General features: G+C 44.5%; 2 protein-coding genes across 3 annotated transcripts in view; one reads left to right on the top strand and one right to left on the bottom strand.

Annotated features, from left to right (window-relative positions):
- The first annotated feature begins 7,019 nt into the window (after positions 1–7,019).
- LOC310959293 (vasorin-like) overlaps positions 7,020–17,129 on the top strand; it is a 37,026-nt gene continuing 26,916 nt past the window's right edge. The window contains exon 1 of the mRNA XM_083930589.1: positions 7,020–7,270. The gene's annotated coding sequence lies outside the window, so the exon portion shown is untranslated. The remainder of the gene's footprint in view (positions 7,271–17,129) is intronic.
- The window catches only part of pla2g6 (phospholipase A2, group VI (cytosolic, calcium-independent)), a 219,148-nt gene continuing 215,172 nt past the window's right edge, over positions 13,154–17,129 (bottom strand). For both annotated transcript variants that reach the window (XM_083930569.1, XM_083930570.1), the window contains one exon: positions 13,154–13,274. The gene's annotated coding sequence lies outside the window, so the exon portion shown is untranslated. The remainder of the gene's footprint in view (positions 13,275–17,129) is intronic.

The raw sequence follows: 17,129 nt of genomic DNA, 5'->3' as shown, positions 1-17,129 counted from the left end.
CTGAATTCCTTCGTGTTAGTTCATGTTTTCCTCTCCACCGCTGCAATTCCTCCCTGAAACACAGTCTGTATACCAGCCCTCATTAAAAGGAGCTCTGCCAATGTCTGCGATGTTGTAAAACACACCGTATCGGCAGCCATGTGCAGTACACACACACATAAACACATACAAGCGTGCGCCCTAAAGTATACAAGCACACATAAAGGTGAAAACACTCCCTCGGCTTTATCTCTCTTTGTTTTCCTATCTTATTTACATTCCTGTAAAAAAGCAAGTTGGGGAGTTTGGGAGGTTCTGAAAGAGAAAAGTGAAGGTCTTACGTAGACAGAAGTCATTTCCGCTGTGTTGGGGAGGTCTGTGAAGGGTCAAGCCTTCCCCAGCCCCGGCTCTGTGAATCACATAAACACTGAGACTGAAACACTCCCACTCCGTACCCGACTAACAGCCCTCCTCTGGTGCTCACACAGCAGCAGCCACACTCAGCCTTTAACACACCACTTTGTGCTGTATTATTAGTGTTAGGGCACGGAAATGTTGTCGTCCATTGAAAGTTAAGTCCTGCAAGACAAACAGTCATAGCTCCACAGTAGAGCTCCACCCACGAACACAATCTTTGATCAAGTTTATTCAGTGGTGATTGCTCTAAGACTGCAAGGGAAGCTCGGCTTGTCACCAAAAAATAAAAAATAAAAGTGGTGAAATATTTACTGCTGTGTGTACATTTCAATGACTCAATAAGCACTAGAAAGCCTTCATATTTTATTCAGAATCAGCTCCTTATCACAGGTAACTGGAGCAACCTCCTTCTCAATCATCCCCACAGTACCACAGCACTTTTTTGGGGGAGCAGTAGCTCAGTCCACAGGTGACTTGGCTGGGAACTGGAGGGTTGCCGGTTTGAGTCCCTGTGTGGACCATGAATGGAGCGTGTACTGGTGGCTGGAGAGGTGCCAGTTCATCTCCTGGGCACTGCCAGGGGGCTGTTGAGCAACGCACCGAATACCCAACTGGGTGCTGGTCATTGGCAGCCCCCTAGCTCTAACATCTCTCCATTACTTAAGCTTAGAGCAGGTTGTTCCACTGCAGCCAAACTAGACGGTCATTGGATAAATGATGGGCTTTGTCCCGCCCATTGGACGCTCAGTGTCTCTGGGGGTCTCTTTGACAGTGTGTTGGCCCGGACGCTCGGCTTCTGCTTGATGATTGGATGAGCTGTCTGAGGCAGAATCCTTTTTTGATTGACGGCTAAATGAGCGAATCAGCGATCTGGAAGAATAAACATCCAGCGGAGCATTTTCCAAGTTTTTCATTCTGTTGTTCTGAACTGAGCCGGAGACTTTACTGACTCTCGAGATAACCGGGATGACATCAACAGCTCCACACGCCATGTATGTAGCGCCAGTGGGCAATACTAGAGTGTTGTATTTTCATTTTCCATTCATTTGTCCTACAAACATCCAACATGTGTGAGATATGTGTATAATCCCAGACTTGGACCCATCCTCAAGTCAGTAAGACCCCCCAAAAACCTGGAAGTATCACCCTAGAACTTCATTTTAGTGTGCTCCGGCCCTGGATGTAGATTCATGTGGTGATAGTGATTGTGTCGGTTAAATACATTCTGTTTAATGCTTTCAAATAAATTCACAAACTCCTAATATGGGTATCTGTATCATGTTTTAAGATAAAGAGTCGACAGCCATGCTAGTGGCTAGAGAATTGGAGGAATTACGACCTGATGGTGGCGCTAGAGTGAAAGTCTTAGGATCACCAACACCAGTAAGATTCATCCTCTGGGGAACACGTGCGTCTGTTCAAAATCTCATGACAGACCATCAAATCGTTGTTGAGATATTTCAGTCTGGACCAAAGTGGTCGACAGACAAGTTCCACATTAATTTCAGTTTAATGCAGGCATGTTTATACATACCTTATTATTTCAGATGTTGGCGTAGGGTATGGTACTCTGAAATACTGGTTAAATAGATGTATTCACATAATACACACACTGAACCTGTTGATTAAGCTGTAATCCGTGGCCACGCCATCAGCCCGGTGCATTGATTTCTTCCCATGAGAAAATCCCACTTTAGTGTTTCGTTGTAAAGCAGCAGATCAAACACGAGTGTGAGGGATCAGGGTCGTCGTGTTTGTTTTCTCGCACTCCTGTCACACTCTGTTCCTCTTTCACACACACACACACACACACACACACACACACACACACACACACACACACACACACACACACACACACACACACACACACACACACACACACACACACACACACACACACACACACACACACACACACACACACACACACACACACACACACACACACACACACAGCAGTACATACAGTAGCTGAAGGATGGAGGTTAAATGATCATTGTTAATGTAACAGACCAAGGTGCATGACCTGATTTTCCTCATAGCATCTAAAATTTGTACACGCTTGACACACCAGTAACATATCTCACTGTATCGCAGCTGTAATTACCACTACTCATCATTGCATCTCTGGAAGCGTGTCTCTGTCTGTCTGTCTTTGTCTCTCTCTGTCCATCTGTGTGTCTTTTCTCTCTCTCTCTCTCTCCTTCTCTTCCTCTCCCCGGTGCAGACAGATGTGCGTCCTCCACAGAGCTGGGTCTGTCTGACGTTCCTGTCTGTTATAGTGAAGGTTTTCGTTGCCACCGTACTCTACGGGGGAATTGTTGGGTCTCTGTAAATCATAAATAAGTCATAGAGTGTGGTCTTTACCTACTCTGTAAAGTGTCCTGAGATAACTTTTGTTATGATGTGGCATTTTTAAATAAAAGTGAATTGAATTGGTGTGTCCTCAGATCTTCACGTGTTCTTCAGAGCTCACTGTACTCACTCACTGTAAGTCAGTGCTGTAGTAAATCCTACCTTGATGAAGGTTATAATGTTGTTTAATGGTTTGATTTATTGTAGGACTGTTGTATCTGACTGCATTTTAGCTTTCATGACCACAGGTGAGGGTAGGAACGAAGATTGACCGGTAGATCTAGAGCTTTGCCTTCCTCAGCTCTCTTTTCGTCACAACGGTGCGGTAGAGCGACTGCAACACCGCCCTCACTGCTCCGATTCTTCGGCCAAACTCACGCTCCATCCTCCCCTCACTCGTGAACATGATCCCGAGGTACTATACAGCACCAACATCTGTAAATAAATTAAAAGTAACCATTACAGATAACTCTGGTGGATAGATGGCTTTGTTTTGTTTTCATTGCCAATGGACATTTTATTGAACCTTTATTTAACCGGATAAAAACCCATGGAGATCAGGATCTCTTTCAAAAGCGCGCCCTCGCCAAGAAGGCAGCAGCACATGTCACAGCAGCATTACATGATAAAGTCACAGTTTACAAACGATAAGTTAAAAGGAAACAACGATATACAATGTGCAAAATGATTTAAAGATAAAGTGGCACATACACATGCATACATTTCATCTTATTTGACAAAGCGGTGAGCACTTTGCACCACAAGCAGCCAACAAAGACCGACTTTAATGGAAATGATTAATGCGTTTGGAATCTCAGTTGAATCCCTTTGCTGCTGACGGTGCGTCTGCTATTATATTAAAAAATGTGACTGTTCAACATCCTCAGTTGAGAAGTACGTCCTGGTAAAAACACACAGTAAATCAAATGTTCAAACTGCTGTCAACCCAGACTCAAACTGTCAAACCGGTTATGTCCTTGCTAATTGTGGGTTTAGCGTCTTGTGAAGTCGTAATACAGTCTTACAGTTTTCTTCCTGCAAAATAAGAATAAATAAAAATAATATGATTTGGTTCCTCTTGCTGCAATCCAGATGACATGTAGAGATGTTTTGCGACTTGTCCAGTTTAATGTCTTGTAAAGTTTTTAGTAGACAAAGTATTTAAAGCCTCTTTTTTCCTACGAAATGAGACATGCCACCTTTGTCTAAGTGTGAGCCCGTGCCTTTGTGTTTTTACTGTGTGTGTGTGAGTCGTGTCGGCGGAAGCAGGACTTCATCCGGACAGTTCTCGTGCATGCTCTGACTTGTCCGACTGACTGACCGTCTCATTTTAGACTCTCAGATGTCTCACAGTGTTTATGTGTGTGCAGGCATCTGTGTATCGGGGGTCTGTAAAGTAGCTGTACATAATATACACGCTTGTTGATATATTTTCATGCGTGTGTCCTCTTATTTGTGGATTATTAATGTCTAATGTCCAGTTGTGTATGTGGGGGTGTGACAGTGGATGAGTCTTCCCACGGTGATGCTGCTAAACACATGTTTCCAGGCTGAGGGCCGGTGACAACGCTGAGAGTTTCAGGTTTCAGTGTGTTCCTCGACACGCAGCACAGACCCCGCAGTTGAATTTAGTGTCTCCGTCCACAGCTCGTTTACAGCTGAAGTGGCGGGCGGAAGTATTTGGTTAGAGGTGCACCTATAGCTTTCCCAAGACCGTGTATAAATACACAGGCTTAAAATGGAAACGCAAACGTGGCGACTGAGCTGTTAATAAAAAGCAATGCGACGGGTGGGTGAACTTTCGTGACACACTTGGCATGAAGACACTAATAATGAGTAAGAAGACTCTTTATGGGGATTGAACCGGGGGCTTTTGTAGTAGGCTACATTATCATACTGCTGAAGCCGTGAGGAATAAAAGGAATATTGCTCCACTGCTGTCTTGTCGCCTCACAGCGAGAAGGTTCCAGGTTTGCATCCTGACTGGGGCCCTTCTGTGTGGAGTTTGCATGTTCTCCCCGTGTCTGCGTGGGTTTTCTCCGGGTTCTCCGGTTTCCTCCCACAGTCCAAAGACGTGCAGGTGTTCGGTTCATTGATGACTCTAAAATCACCCGTAGGTGTGAATGGTTGTCTGTCTCTGTTTGTCTCTATGTGTCCTGTGATAGACTGGCGTCCTGTCCAGGGTGGACCCCGCCTCATGCACGATGTCAGCTGGGATCGGCTCCAGCACCCCGCGCCCCCGACAGGGACAAGCGATTGAAGATGAATGAATGAATGAATGAATGATGCTGTCTTGTCAACAGATTTACGGTCGCTAAAAGTGTTAATTTAGGATCAGATCTACAGAACATAATCAGAGGAAACAAGATTAATTAAGGGATTTGTTTGCACTCTGTCGTCCATTTGTAAATGTTGGCCGTAGCAACAGTGGAAACAGAGCTGAGTCCTGTCTTTGTTACTTAAAACAAACACAACAGAGCTCGGTTATTTGTTGTAATTGGCCTTCTTTGGTGTTCATGTTGATGAGGAAAAATGAAGCTTCAGTTTTTTATCGGCTCAGGTTTCTGAGTGTAATGGAAGCGCTGGCTTTCAGACCTCAACATCCGTCTCCTTATACCCATAAACCCTTGTGTCATAAGGTCATTTCCTGCTGTTGATTGGGGATTATATTCTCACTTCTGACAACTCTCTCTACAGTGAGCTTGGACGGAAACAGAGAAATGCATTTTCAGGCTTATTTTCTTCCTGCAACTACCTGCACAACCCTAAACTACAGACAAAGACAATGTTGGGGACTAGCTGCTGAACATTGTGGCGCATTTAGCAGCTAAAGAGTCGATATTTCCCCCAGGAGTTGAGGGGTCACCAAAGTCTGTGTAATGGCAACGTGGTCATGCGTTCAGATGAACAGAGTTCGGCCTGTCTCAGTGGTGGAAGTCCCCGCAAAACTGAGCATCTGAGATTTGTCAGAATCCACCAGGTGATGCATTTCAGCAGACGGTGACATGACCACACTGGCATCACACAGATCTGGATTAAAATCAGCAAAATATCTCGATAACGCAAGAACTGATGTGTGAGAGTCTGGAAAGTTATTCAGGAGGACATGTGTCCGTATTGGATGATGTATGATATGAATTTAAAACAGAGAACTTTAAGCCGTGCTAGATTCACCAGGTGGTCAGAAATACGTCTCTGAATAATGCTAATGTTGATCTGTGTCGACTGGAGCTGTAAATGAGTAACTGTTGTAATGTCAGAGTAACAACTCTGTAATGTGATTGTTGTGTTTACAGTTTGTGGTGCTGGCCCCAAGTGGCCATAAAAAACAATCAGAATCAGAAAACCTTAAATGTCCCGCAGACAGGGACATTCGTTTGTCACAGCAGCAACAGAATATTACAAAATAAGATAAAATAAGATAAAAGATTTAAAAAAAAAATCAAAAATAAACAATAAAGTTAAATTTAAAAAGGGAAGAAATAGAAATAGACATATGTACATATTCACATGATATAGTGCAGTTGTTCTTGTTTGGTTTGTTTGTAATAATATAATATTGAGTGAATAAATATGATTAAATATGACCAAATAGTGCAAAAACAGAAGTGACCTTAGTACAGACATGTTGCACAGTGCAGGGTACAGGATGAGGTCAGTAGTCTATTGGGAGCAGAGCTGATTGTAAAGTCTGACAGCAGCAGGAAGGAAGGACCTGGGGTACCTCTCCTTCGCACACTTAGGGTGCATCAGTGTGTTGCTGAAGGAGCTGCCCAGTGCTGTGAGAGTGACCCGCAGGGGGTGGGACTCCTGCACCAACAGGGATGACAGCTTGTCCATCATCCTGCTCTCTCCCACCAGATGAAGAGATCAGTCTCAGAGCTTTGCTAAAAGTGCTCCAAAATACAGGTGTGAACACTCCTTCGAGTGTCCTTGAACACATCACTGAACCACTGAATCCTTCCAGTGTTTCACAATGGGTCATACAAAACTGTTTTAAAGAGACAAATCAAATGTGTAACAAGTAAGGGAGATGGATAGACCGTACCATAGATATTCTTATGTAAATTAAGTAACATAAAGGTGTTTGTTGCACTGTGCAGACGTTTTTCCTGCTGTGGGGTTGTTGTTTTTTTTTGCAGGTGCAGCCTCGGGGACGCGCAAGACCGCGCGCTCCGGCTTCCCCCGGTACCTCCCACTTCTTCCCCCAGCTTGTTTAAGTGCTCGCCTCCTTCACTTCAATGAGCGCTATTGTTGAGAGAGTCTGTGCGCCTCCTGAACGCTGGCGGACCTGGTTCTCCTCTGACGGACGGACGGAGCGGACGGAGCGAGTGCGCCGCGGTCACAGAGAAACCTTTTGGTGTTCGTCGTGGACGCAAACTCTGCTGCATTGCTTTGCTCAAACAGGGGTTTGAACAGTTTTGGGGGGGTTTTGCGCGCAGAGACAAAGTGGATAAAAACTTTGGGAAGACGCGGCTCCAGCGCATTCCCGCGGACTTTGGATTACTTTACCAAGGTAAGCTCTCCCTGCGCCTCCCTCACACTTTAACGGTGGGTTTTAAAATAACAAGTCCATCTGCTCTTTAATTGAGATGAATCCACTTTGACTGCATTTATTATAAGAGAGCCCTTCCTCGCGTGTGACCTGTTGTGGATGCTGCGTTATCTATTAAAAGTTAATCAGTTCTCCTGTACACTTTGACTCGGAGAAGCCCTGATAATGGAGCTCCTTTAGTTCCTTTAGTGCCTCAGTCTCCTTCACGTGTGAAAGCTTCCCTTGTGGCCGGTGACTCGCATTCCTCTGCCGGCGCTCGGGTCACTATCTCGGGTCAGGATCTGCCGGACAGACGCGCTCAGAGGGAGGCACGGACAGGAGAGACACTGAGAGGAGTGTTTTTTCCTGCACGGATATGTGGAAACGGGATTAGCTCTTATCGTCCCCGTTGCCTTCAGACCGTGTTCGAGTCGAATGTGTGGGATTAGAGGTCGCTATCTGCGCCTCCACGGTTCCTCTCTCTCACTCCTGGCGTTTGTTTTCACCCCGGATGGGAGACTTTAATCTGTGTGATTGGCCGGTGATCCCCGGAGACCAATCAAAGGCATTCCCATTGGGATATAGAGAGGCTTTAAAGAGGTTACCTGTTGGTGTTCGAGGGTTTCTCCTGCAAGTTCAGTGTTAATGTAGAGAGTCAACTATTTCAATTCAATTTTATTTATAGTGTCAAATCATAACAGAAGTTATCTCAGGACACTTTACAGACTAGGTAAAGATCACACTTACACGCATTGATTCTTGCTGAAGTCATTTTTTAAGCAGAAATGTCAAATGTTCTGCTTACAACTTCTTTAATGTGGGGGATTTGTTACTTTCCTCTGTTTTATCGGCTTGTATAGCTTATTGAATATCTTGCTTTTATAAATCTATGATGTATTTTTTAACTGAAACACCAATAGTCACAGTGCTATTCTATTACTTAATAGTAGAATAGTTCCCTTAAGGGGCTGTATTGCAGCATCATCTTACTGTAAATTGGCGGACATTATAAGACAATTAAATCATTGTTCTGTTAAATTAAAACATTATGATCATAAATTAACAATTAAATCAAACAGTTGGCACTTCCAGCATGTCTAATGTGAGGAATAGGTGCTGTGAGTCAGAACATTCGGGGGTTTGGACTGTTGTTCGCACAGAACGAGGAGACTGAACACGTCACTTTGGGCTCTGGGAAGTTGAGATGGGCATTATAACACATTACTATGAAGATAAGCTGCAGCTCTAGCTGGTATATTTGCGTGTGCACATGCAGTCCTTGTCAAATCACATGCAGAAGAGAAGAAAGAACACATCTCAGTGATCTGAGATGCATGTAAACCTGCACCTTGCAGTATACAGTGGTAACACAAGAGCAATATGTGAGGGTGGGTTTGTAATACATAGAGAGTCTAAGAAATCTCTACAGTGAGATTTCTTTACCTTACATCGCAACTTGCTGCATTGTCTGCATTTGGTTACAGCAGGAGCTCTCCGAATCAATATTGGTCAGTGATGACAGGGAGAAAAATGAATTCAGCCCGGAGACTGAGTATGGGAAAAGCAAAGAAAGGTGGAGACAGAGGGATGGAGTGAAGTACGCACTGGAGAGAGGGAGAGCAAAGCAAACATTCCTGACTCGGTGTCTCAGCAATTTAATTAAGGTTTTTGTGAGATGCTGCAGCGAGCACCTCGAGGTAAAGGCTTAACCCCCCCACCCACCCGTTTCCACCTTGGACTAATCCCAAGGGTCAGCCAATAAGTGTCGGGGTCATGCCACCATGACAACTAAATAGGGGCGAACCCGAAGGGAAGCTCCCAATTCAGAGAGTTAATAACCCTATGAAGGAAGTTAAGAGCTACAAGGTGAAGAGAATGGAGTCGTGGATCGGATTGTGTATGTGTGTGTGTGTGTGTGTGTGTGTGTGTGTGTGTGTGTGTGTGTGTGTGTGTGTGTGTGTGTGTGTGTGTGTGTGTGTGTGTGTGTGTGTGTGTGTGTGTGTGTGTGTGTGTGTGTGTGTGTGTGTGTGTGTGTGTGTGTGTGTGTGTGTGTGTTTGTGTGTGTGTGTGTGTGTGGATGAGATTTTAGTTGATATCAGCTACACCGACTTAAAGCCCCTCCTCTTAGAGGGGTTTAAGTGTGCCCTGTGGTGCTGTGATGTTACGCGCGCACGCACGCACGCACGCACGCACGCACACACACACACACAAAGACACACACTCTGTCTCACACACATACAAACCCTCCCTTGAGGTCAGATTTTGGTCACTGTACCACTGGTCGGGTAGATTTTCATAGGAAAATAAAATCAATTACTCAACTGGCTGTTGTTATTCTCTGACACTTGTCACTACAGTCAGGCGTCGTTTCCATGTTGCCCTTTAAAATGTCCTGCAAAGTTTTTCTCGTCTTGAAGGAACAAAAAAAAACCTCCCTGCTGTTGTTTCATTAACATTGTATTCCACATCCACTGTGTGTAACGTGCATATGTGACACTTTCACCACTGCAGAGAGGCTCATTTCCAGCCTCACCCTTCTGCTCTCGTGTTCTGGTTTATGTTTGATCTGTTTTCCATCTTCCTTTTAGCCTCAACATGTTTTGTGGATTTCTCTTTTATGTGGAACAGGCTGCCACACTTACTCTCACTCGGATCATGGACATTGGATGATTCTGCAAAACTCTGGATTGCATTCAGTGACAGCTATTGTCTTGCTTTTAGTGACAACATTTTGAAAGTTTGTTCCTTTCTACAATCTCCGTGTATGGCAATTATCATGGTTAAGGTTAGGGAAAGGCCATGGATATAAGGCATGGTTAGGGCTGTGGAGGTCAGAGGCTGTGAAGCGTGTCTGACTTTCATGCTTTTTACTGCACTTAATGCTTGCATTGGCATTGGACGTTAATCTAGAGCTGCAAGATCTAGCCAACATATGAATGGAGAGGCCTTTGCACACCAGGGGAGAAACAAATGTGAAATGCGAAAATTTATACCGGTGATGTCTGCAGCTCCCAGGGCTGAGGCGAGACAGAGGCAGTAAGCTAGCAGCCTCGAACTCGAGAGCTAGCTAGCAGCTGCCATTAGCGAGGATGAGGCGGCTGCTAGCTAGCTAACTGCCTCATTTGGCTCCGATGTATCTCGGACTTCCACAACAAGTACTTTGCAGCAACAGTGGTTATCTCAGCCATGGCTGACGAGAGAAGGAAAATAGCGTGAGAAAATGTGGTGATATTGGTGGAAACGATGATCCTAATATGATCAAGTGATGCAACACTGGCGTGTCTTGCAACTAAATTGCAGTCTGAACGCAGCTTTAGGCTTTTATTGTGAAAGCGCAAGGAGTGGATTTGGTATACACTGCCTTTGTAAAGGTTGAAAGGAGTAAAGTTTGCTGTCTTGGGAGGGACTACGGAGCCTGCGTGTTGTTGCTTTATAATCCTCATGCATCATGTCTTATTCTCACAGTGCGAAATGTTAGAAAATAAAAAATAAAAACGCTGATTCATCATTGCATTGAATTCATGTTCAGTGTGGAAATACTGGTGACAAAAGCCACAGCTCGACAAAATATATTGACGTGTGAATTAAAAGCTCTCTCTTTCATGGACGAGGCCAAAGAAACAATACATCGTCAGTTGTTTGTGATTATGGCGTACAGGGTGCAATGACATCATTTAACCACAGGGAGTGCTGTTAAGTGTTTTCAAACCTTATATGATATACAGCATCAATTGGCATCTACAGCATCTTCACAGTACACATGCACACAATAACGGCATTATTTAATGTCACTGTGTGTAGGATTAGACTTGCTCTTACTTTGGGGCCCTCTGGTGGTAGTAACAAGAATGACGATGTAGTCGACAGCAAAGCTCGTCACAGATTTGGCTGAGACAGCACACAGACAACAGGTTTGGCTGAGACAGCACACAGACCGCACCAGTTTTCACTAGGATTATTATCATTGTTGAAAAATAACACAATACACATAGAAACTTTAATCAAAAAGGAATTTCCCCAATTGCTTTCTGTTTTTCCTATTTATTAAAAAGCCATTTTTCAAGCTCAGACAGGCTTGACATCGCTGGAGTTTCCATCATTTAGTTGTTAAGCACAAAATAAGCTGCACATAAAAACAGGTGGAAGAAATCGGGATCCCTCCCTCCTCTCGGTGCCGTGCAGATGTAAAAGGTGGGGTGGGCCCAGCCGCTTGTCAGCTCATTTGGGATCGTTTAAGGAAGCGGGGACCACGCAGATGGAGCGGACGTCCAGCATCAAGCCTCTGACTGCTGATAAATCATTCTGCTCAGCTCAGTCGTTATGCTGCTCTGGGCTGACTTCCCCCTCTCTGGAAGTCTGCAGCCATACTGAAACCATTTACAGTAACAAGCTAATTTTGATAATGCTGACGAGAGGTTTCCCTCCATTTTTTACTCAAGCGTTTGGCAAATGCATTTTTCCAAATTATCCAGTGCCCTGAACCCATAAATCTTCGAAGCATCTATAGGTGCAACTACCATTATTGATTACTAAAAAATACCAAAGGCGACATCTTTGATTTTCTTGTTTTATCCTAAAAAACGTTTAAAACACAAAGAGTTCCTTTGCACTGAAATAAAACAAAGAAAAGCTGAAAATACTCATGTTTGAAAAGCTGGAGCCAGAGATTGTTTGCCATTTATTCTTGATAAATTACTTCAATGACTATTTAATTGATTATTACTGAATATTGCCCCAATACATGTAAAGTTTGTCTGGTAATGGACGCTCCTCTCATGTTGCGTAACAAGAACTTGCTAAAAATACTATTATGCAAATGAGGGCAGTTGGGATATTGCTAAAGTTGGTTTCGGTTTTCAGGGACATAAAAAGACTCACATTTCATCTTTACAAGGTTCCTTGGCCCCAGAGGAATTCTAGACTCAAACCTACAACGGACTGAGTCTTAACACGCTCACCAGAGGGGAAGCTCTACTTTCCTAGAACTCGACCCCCCCGCCTCCACCCCTCCACCCCCAGGGAGGGTTTAGGGATTGCTACTCCTTTACTAACCCATGAAGCGTGTCTCTAAGTACCTTCCCCCCTCATCCTCACAGTGTGTTTTGTAAACATGGTGGTTCAGTAGGAAGGTAAAGAGCGTGACACATACAGACTCCTCGTAACATTCCTCTGAGGTACCAGGAGGCACCAGGGCAGAAAGATGCCTCCCGTGGCAGTTCTGTGGTCAGATTACCTGATGCAGAAAGACCAGGCTGAGATCAAACGATTGACCTTTTGATGTCAGCATATTCTCTCTTGGTCCCTAACAGTCTCCCTCAGTTCATATCCCTTAATGACGTGTAAAGGAAGTATGCTTCTTTTGCTGAATCTATTTAGACCAGTTGGATCATTGTCACACGTATTAAAAAACACAGGTTTGCAACATAGCTATGGACTGTTAGCATTAGATGCTTCAACTAAGTGAGGCAACCAGTTTAATAATATGTTTTAGCACAAACACAGCAGTAAAGTGCAGCGAGCTAATCTATAGCTATACTGTTACTAACCGGCTACAAACAGGGTACATCTGACAAACTCTTCTCTCATTTGATATGTCTGGCCCCTCTCCCATTCAGACATGTTTCCAGTTTTCCAATCACAGCTGTTTATCTCATGTAGGGCGGGTTTAAGACGATGACTGACAGCATTGCCGTCCAGTCTGCAGGTTCGTTTAGCGCAGTTTACCAGGGTCACGAAACTCAGATCAAACGTTCAAACTAGACAGCGCCGATCAGAAAGTTTGTGACTCGACCACCATTGATTTGCACGGAGCAAACACTGCGGTTTTGTTGCTGTGATTGGTTTTAGGTCTATCTGAATGAATTTAGGGCGCACTCACACTGTCCTTCTGTACCGGGCCAAAACCGTTTTTTCAGCTAAAGCCTAGTACCTTTAAGCAGTGTGAGTGCACCCATTCCGCGCATAACTGCGGACAGCGGGCCGTCCACTGCCGTGGGCTTTTGTAGAGCCGTTTGCACATGTACGAGCACGAGCGTGCGCACGTGTACGAGCACGAGCCCTACGGCGGTAGCGGTGTGTGCGCCTGTTCGGACATACAAAATAGAAGGATGGACCATGCACGGACATTTAACAACAACAACATTGGCGGCGAAAGTTTCACGTTGGTGTGATGCGGAGTTGGAGTTTTTACTGCAGATTTGGTCGGATGAAAATATTCAAAAACAGTCGACAAGACGCACAAAAACTCTGAGGTCTGTGGAAAGATTTGTAAACAAAGCCACGCATCGCCATGACGTCATCAATGCGTGTGACGTGTTACGGCGTGATGACGTATGGACAGCAAGAAGCATTTGCGCGAGGCCCAGGTAGTGTGAGTACAAACGGGCCTGGGGCGCGGGGGGAGAGGGAGGGGGGACAAGTACCCTAAAGCCCGGGGCGCGGTGCGGAAGTACAGTGTGAGTGCGCCCTAATATGCATTTGTGATTAGTCTGGTAAATCCAGTCTAAAGCAGGGTAACAATCTTTTTGTGCATGTTGTAATAACTCAGTTATCACAATGAAGACGTTTTATACACAATGCAAAAACTAAAAATGTGTGTCTAGGTCCACTTTCAACAGAGTTTTCAGAACTCTGGGACAAGACTATTGAAATCTTGGCCTCATTCTGCATAGTTAATACTTTTTTTCTTCAAGTCCTCGTCATTGAATTTACCTCATCCGACTTCATTTAACAAACTCTCTTTTTCTTTAGAAGTAGGACGGGACTGTTTATACAGAACGCTTTTATATTCTGACCTGACACCTAATCTGTCCAAAGTCTTAAAGATAACACATCCCTCCTCCTCCATACACTACCTGAGGGCGTGGGGATTTGTCAGTGTGTGAGTTGGTGTGGGGGGTGGGGTGATAGATTAGGGGAACCCCACTTTCCAGTTTTTCCTAAGCCCCTCTTTCTTTTTGTTTCCTGAGGGTACATAGTCTGGTTGTAGAGACACACACTCTTTCATCCCCATTCAACAGCCCTCATTCCCCTTACACCCCCCCCCCCCCCCCCCACCACCACACACACACACATACACACACACACACACACACACACAGAGGCTGGAAGTAGACCGTGGCCTGGGGGGGGCTTCAGGGCCTCACAAAGCACTTCAAAGGGCCGAGGTCTGGATGTATGATGTCCTCAACAGCTCAAAGGCACAACAGGTGAAGAGAGACGCCGCTTGACAAACTGAAGGTAACCGGCAGTGTTGGTTAACATGGACGCGTGTTGAACTCCGCGCTCGTGTGTAGCATGTCGTATGTGTCGGGACGTGTGAGAGATTATTGAGCCACAGTTGCCTCCGGTGTTGGTTCAGGGTGATGTGTTTTGTACTATTGTCTGTCTGCATTCAGATGCACTTGTAGTATCATGTCTCCTTTTCTTGTACAGTAAACCCTGCTTTTGTGTCTGTGCGCCAGATTATCATTGTAACTTTTAAAACTATTTTTGTAGGGACGTTAATGCAGAAATTTGCTTGGTTAATCTTCATTTTACCCGTTGTTTAGATGCATGAATAATCGGGGTACTGAAGGAGTTTTCTAGGTCTGTTAACCGGGGTATGAGAACTCTGTTTTTATCCAGGGTACGGTCTTTAAATGGTGTTTGAGAAACAGGAGTACTGCCTTAATCTGAATATAATCAGGTTTATATATAAACTGCATGCAAACGCACTGAGTGTTGATTCAAACGTGTTAAATTAATATATTTGAACATTCAGTTTGAACCTGCTTCACCCAGAAATCCAGCCTTTAAAATGCCGTTGGACCTGGACATCTATACATGTTATTACTTACAAATCAACCAGTGCTCACTTGAAATATTAACTATATCATGATGGAAATATATAGTCCAATTATAGAGAGGGGTGGTATAATGGATTTGGCTGTGGTCTTGAGAAAACATAGTAATGGATGGATTAAATTGGAGTCATTATAAAAATATGAGATACTAGTTAAAACTTGTGGGAGTGAACATATGAAATAAGCATCAGACTGAGCATAAATATGGGAAGAATGTGGAATGAAGTAACACTGAGGAGAAATAATAGTTTTATGTGAGGAGTGTCGAGGCGTGGTGGCCCTCCTGGTTCAAAAGTTCATAGTCTAGTTCTGTTTGGAGGAGTAGCAATGGAGGGGCATAAAGGAGCACTGAAATACAAGGCTGCGGAGAGACCATCACCACAAGAAGATACATTTCAAGATGAGTTCAAACGAAATTATAGGTTGCAAGATGTCATATTAATTGTTTGATAAGACGAGGTGTGTACAGTAATTGGCGTAACTGAGCACTGTCCAATCCTACGTTAGCAACCGTTACTAGGCCCAGGAGGCCTGTCAAGCTTCACGAGGTAGGGACCGGTGTGCATATGGAAGTCCAACAGCTGCTGCTTCCAAACAGCGGGGATAAGGAGTTAGGCTCCAGGTTGTTTTTCCCGTCCCACGTGATCAGCACATCAGGTGATGCTGTCGAATGTGCATTAGCATGTCGTTTGTGTTTCCATTCACATCTCCTACAACGGTGGAGCAACGCAGACACACCGCCCTCGTCTTATAAAGTTACCAGCCTGCCTGATCCCCGAAGTGAGGTTTCCCGCTCTGCCATTTTGTTTGCGCTCGCCAGAGTGGTGCTGACTCGCACACTAGCTTGTTATGCTAACCCAAGCACGTGTTGCTAACGGTGTACAGCTAGACCATTCGGACACTTCTGTCAGTAAGGACCTACGCCAAAATCATTGGAAAAATTCAAAGAACGGCAAGAGACGTGGTTGTTTTGGGACCAAATTTAGAACGGCCTTTCAGGCTTATATCAAATGGAGTGTCCAGTAAGTGAGAACACGTCTGACACAGGAATCTCCTGTTGTGCGCTACATGTTGGACTATGTCCGGACCTGATTCTCCTGACACTGTTTGGGGTTCATATGCGAAAACAGTTTGATTGTTGCATAGACAGTTTCTCTTTTCTCTATCAGACACACACACGCATGCACATACAATCAGAGTACTCCTTGGAGGCCTCGCTGCAGCTGGAAGGGGATTAAAAGGTCAGGAGTCAAAGGGGGGACCAGTCAAACCGCAGACTGCCACACGAAACTGACGAAGCAGAAGAAACACGGGCGAAGAGAGAGCGTTGAATCTGAGTCAACGTTACAATCCAGATGAGCCAAATGAGAAGAGATCGGTCCTCCTGATGTTCAGTGGTTCACCTTGTTTCAATTTGGCCCAAAGCCGACCGTCTGAGGACGCTTGGACCACCACAGAAAGACAGATTAAACCAGCATGTGCAGGCTTGTGCAAGATCTTCCACTGTTACTCGCTTGTTTATCATAATGAGAGCAGGTTAAGGTCACGATTTCAGCAGTCAGCTCGGCTATAAACGTCATTTTGAAAGTATGTCCTGAAGCCAGCAGCAATAAAAGATTGCCAAAATCATTGTTATTAGTGTAGGTAGTGATTTAGTACAGTAAGACAATTTATGAGCAATAACTTTTGCTGTTGCAGAATATTAGGTGTATTTGTTTCCCTGCCATTGAGTTAATTTGCACATCATACTGTGACATACGAAATATATTTCAACAACATTGGCCCCCACTGTTGCCACAGTGAGGCCACCGATGGCAAACTTTAAAAAAACAAAACAATAAATCTTGAGAGAGAGAGAAAAGGATAAAAGGGACACGCTAAGGGATGCATGTAATTCAAAGCATCCAAATAAAACTACTGTGGAAGTGAGAGTATTTCTGTTATTTGTCTGGTGTTGCATTGATACAAAGGCAACGGACAGGGCTCAGCTATGTTTG

Source organism: Echiichthys vipera (assembly GCF_963691815.1).
Source record: "Echiichthys vipera genome assembly, chromosome: 2".
NCBI lineage: Eukaryota > Metazoa > Chordata > Actinopteri > Perciformes > Trachinidae > Echiichthys > Echiichthys vipera.
The sequence above is the reverse complement of the archived record's forward strand: the minus strand, read 5'-3'. Positions and strand labels throughout refer to the sequence as shown.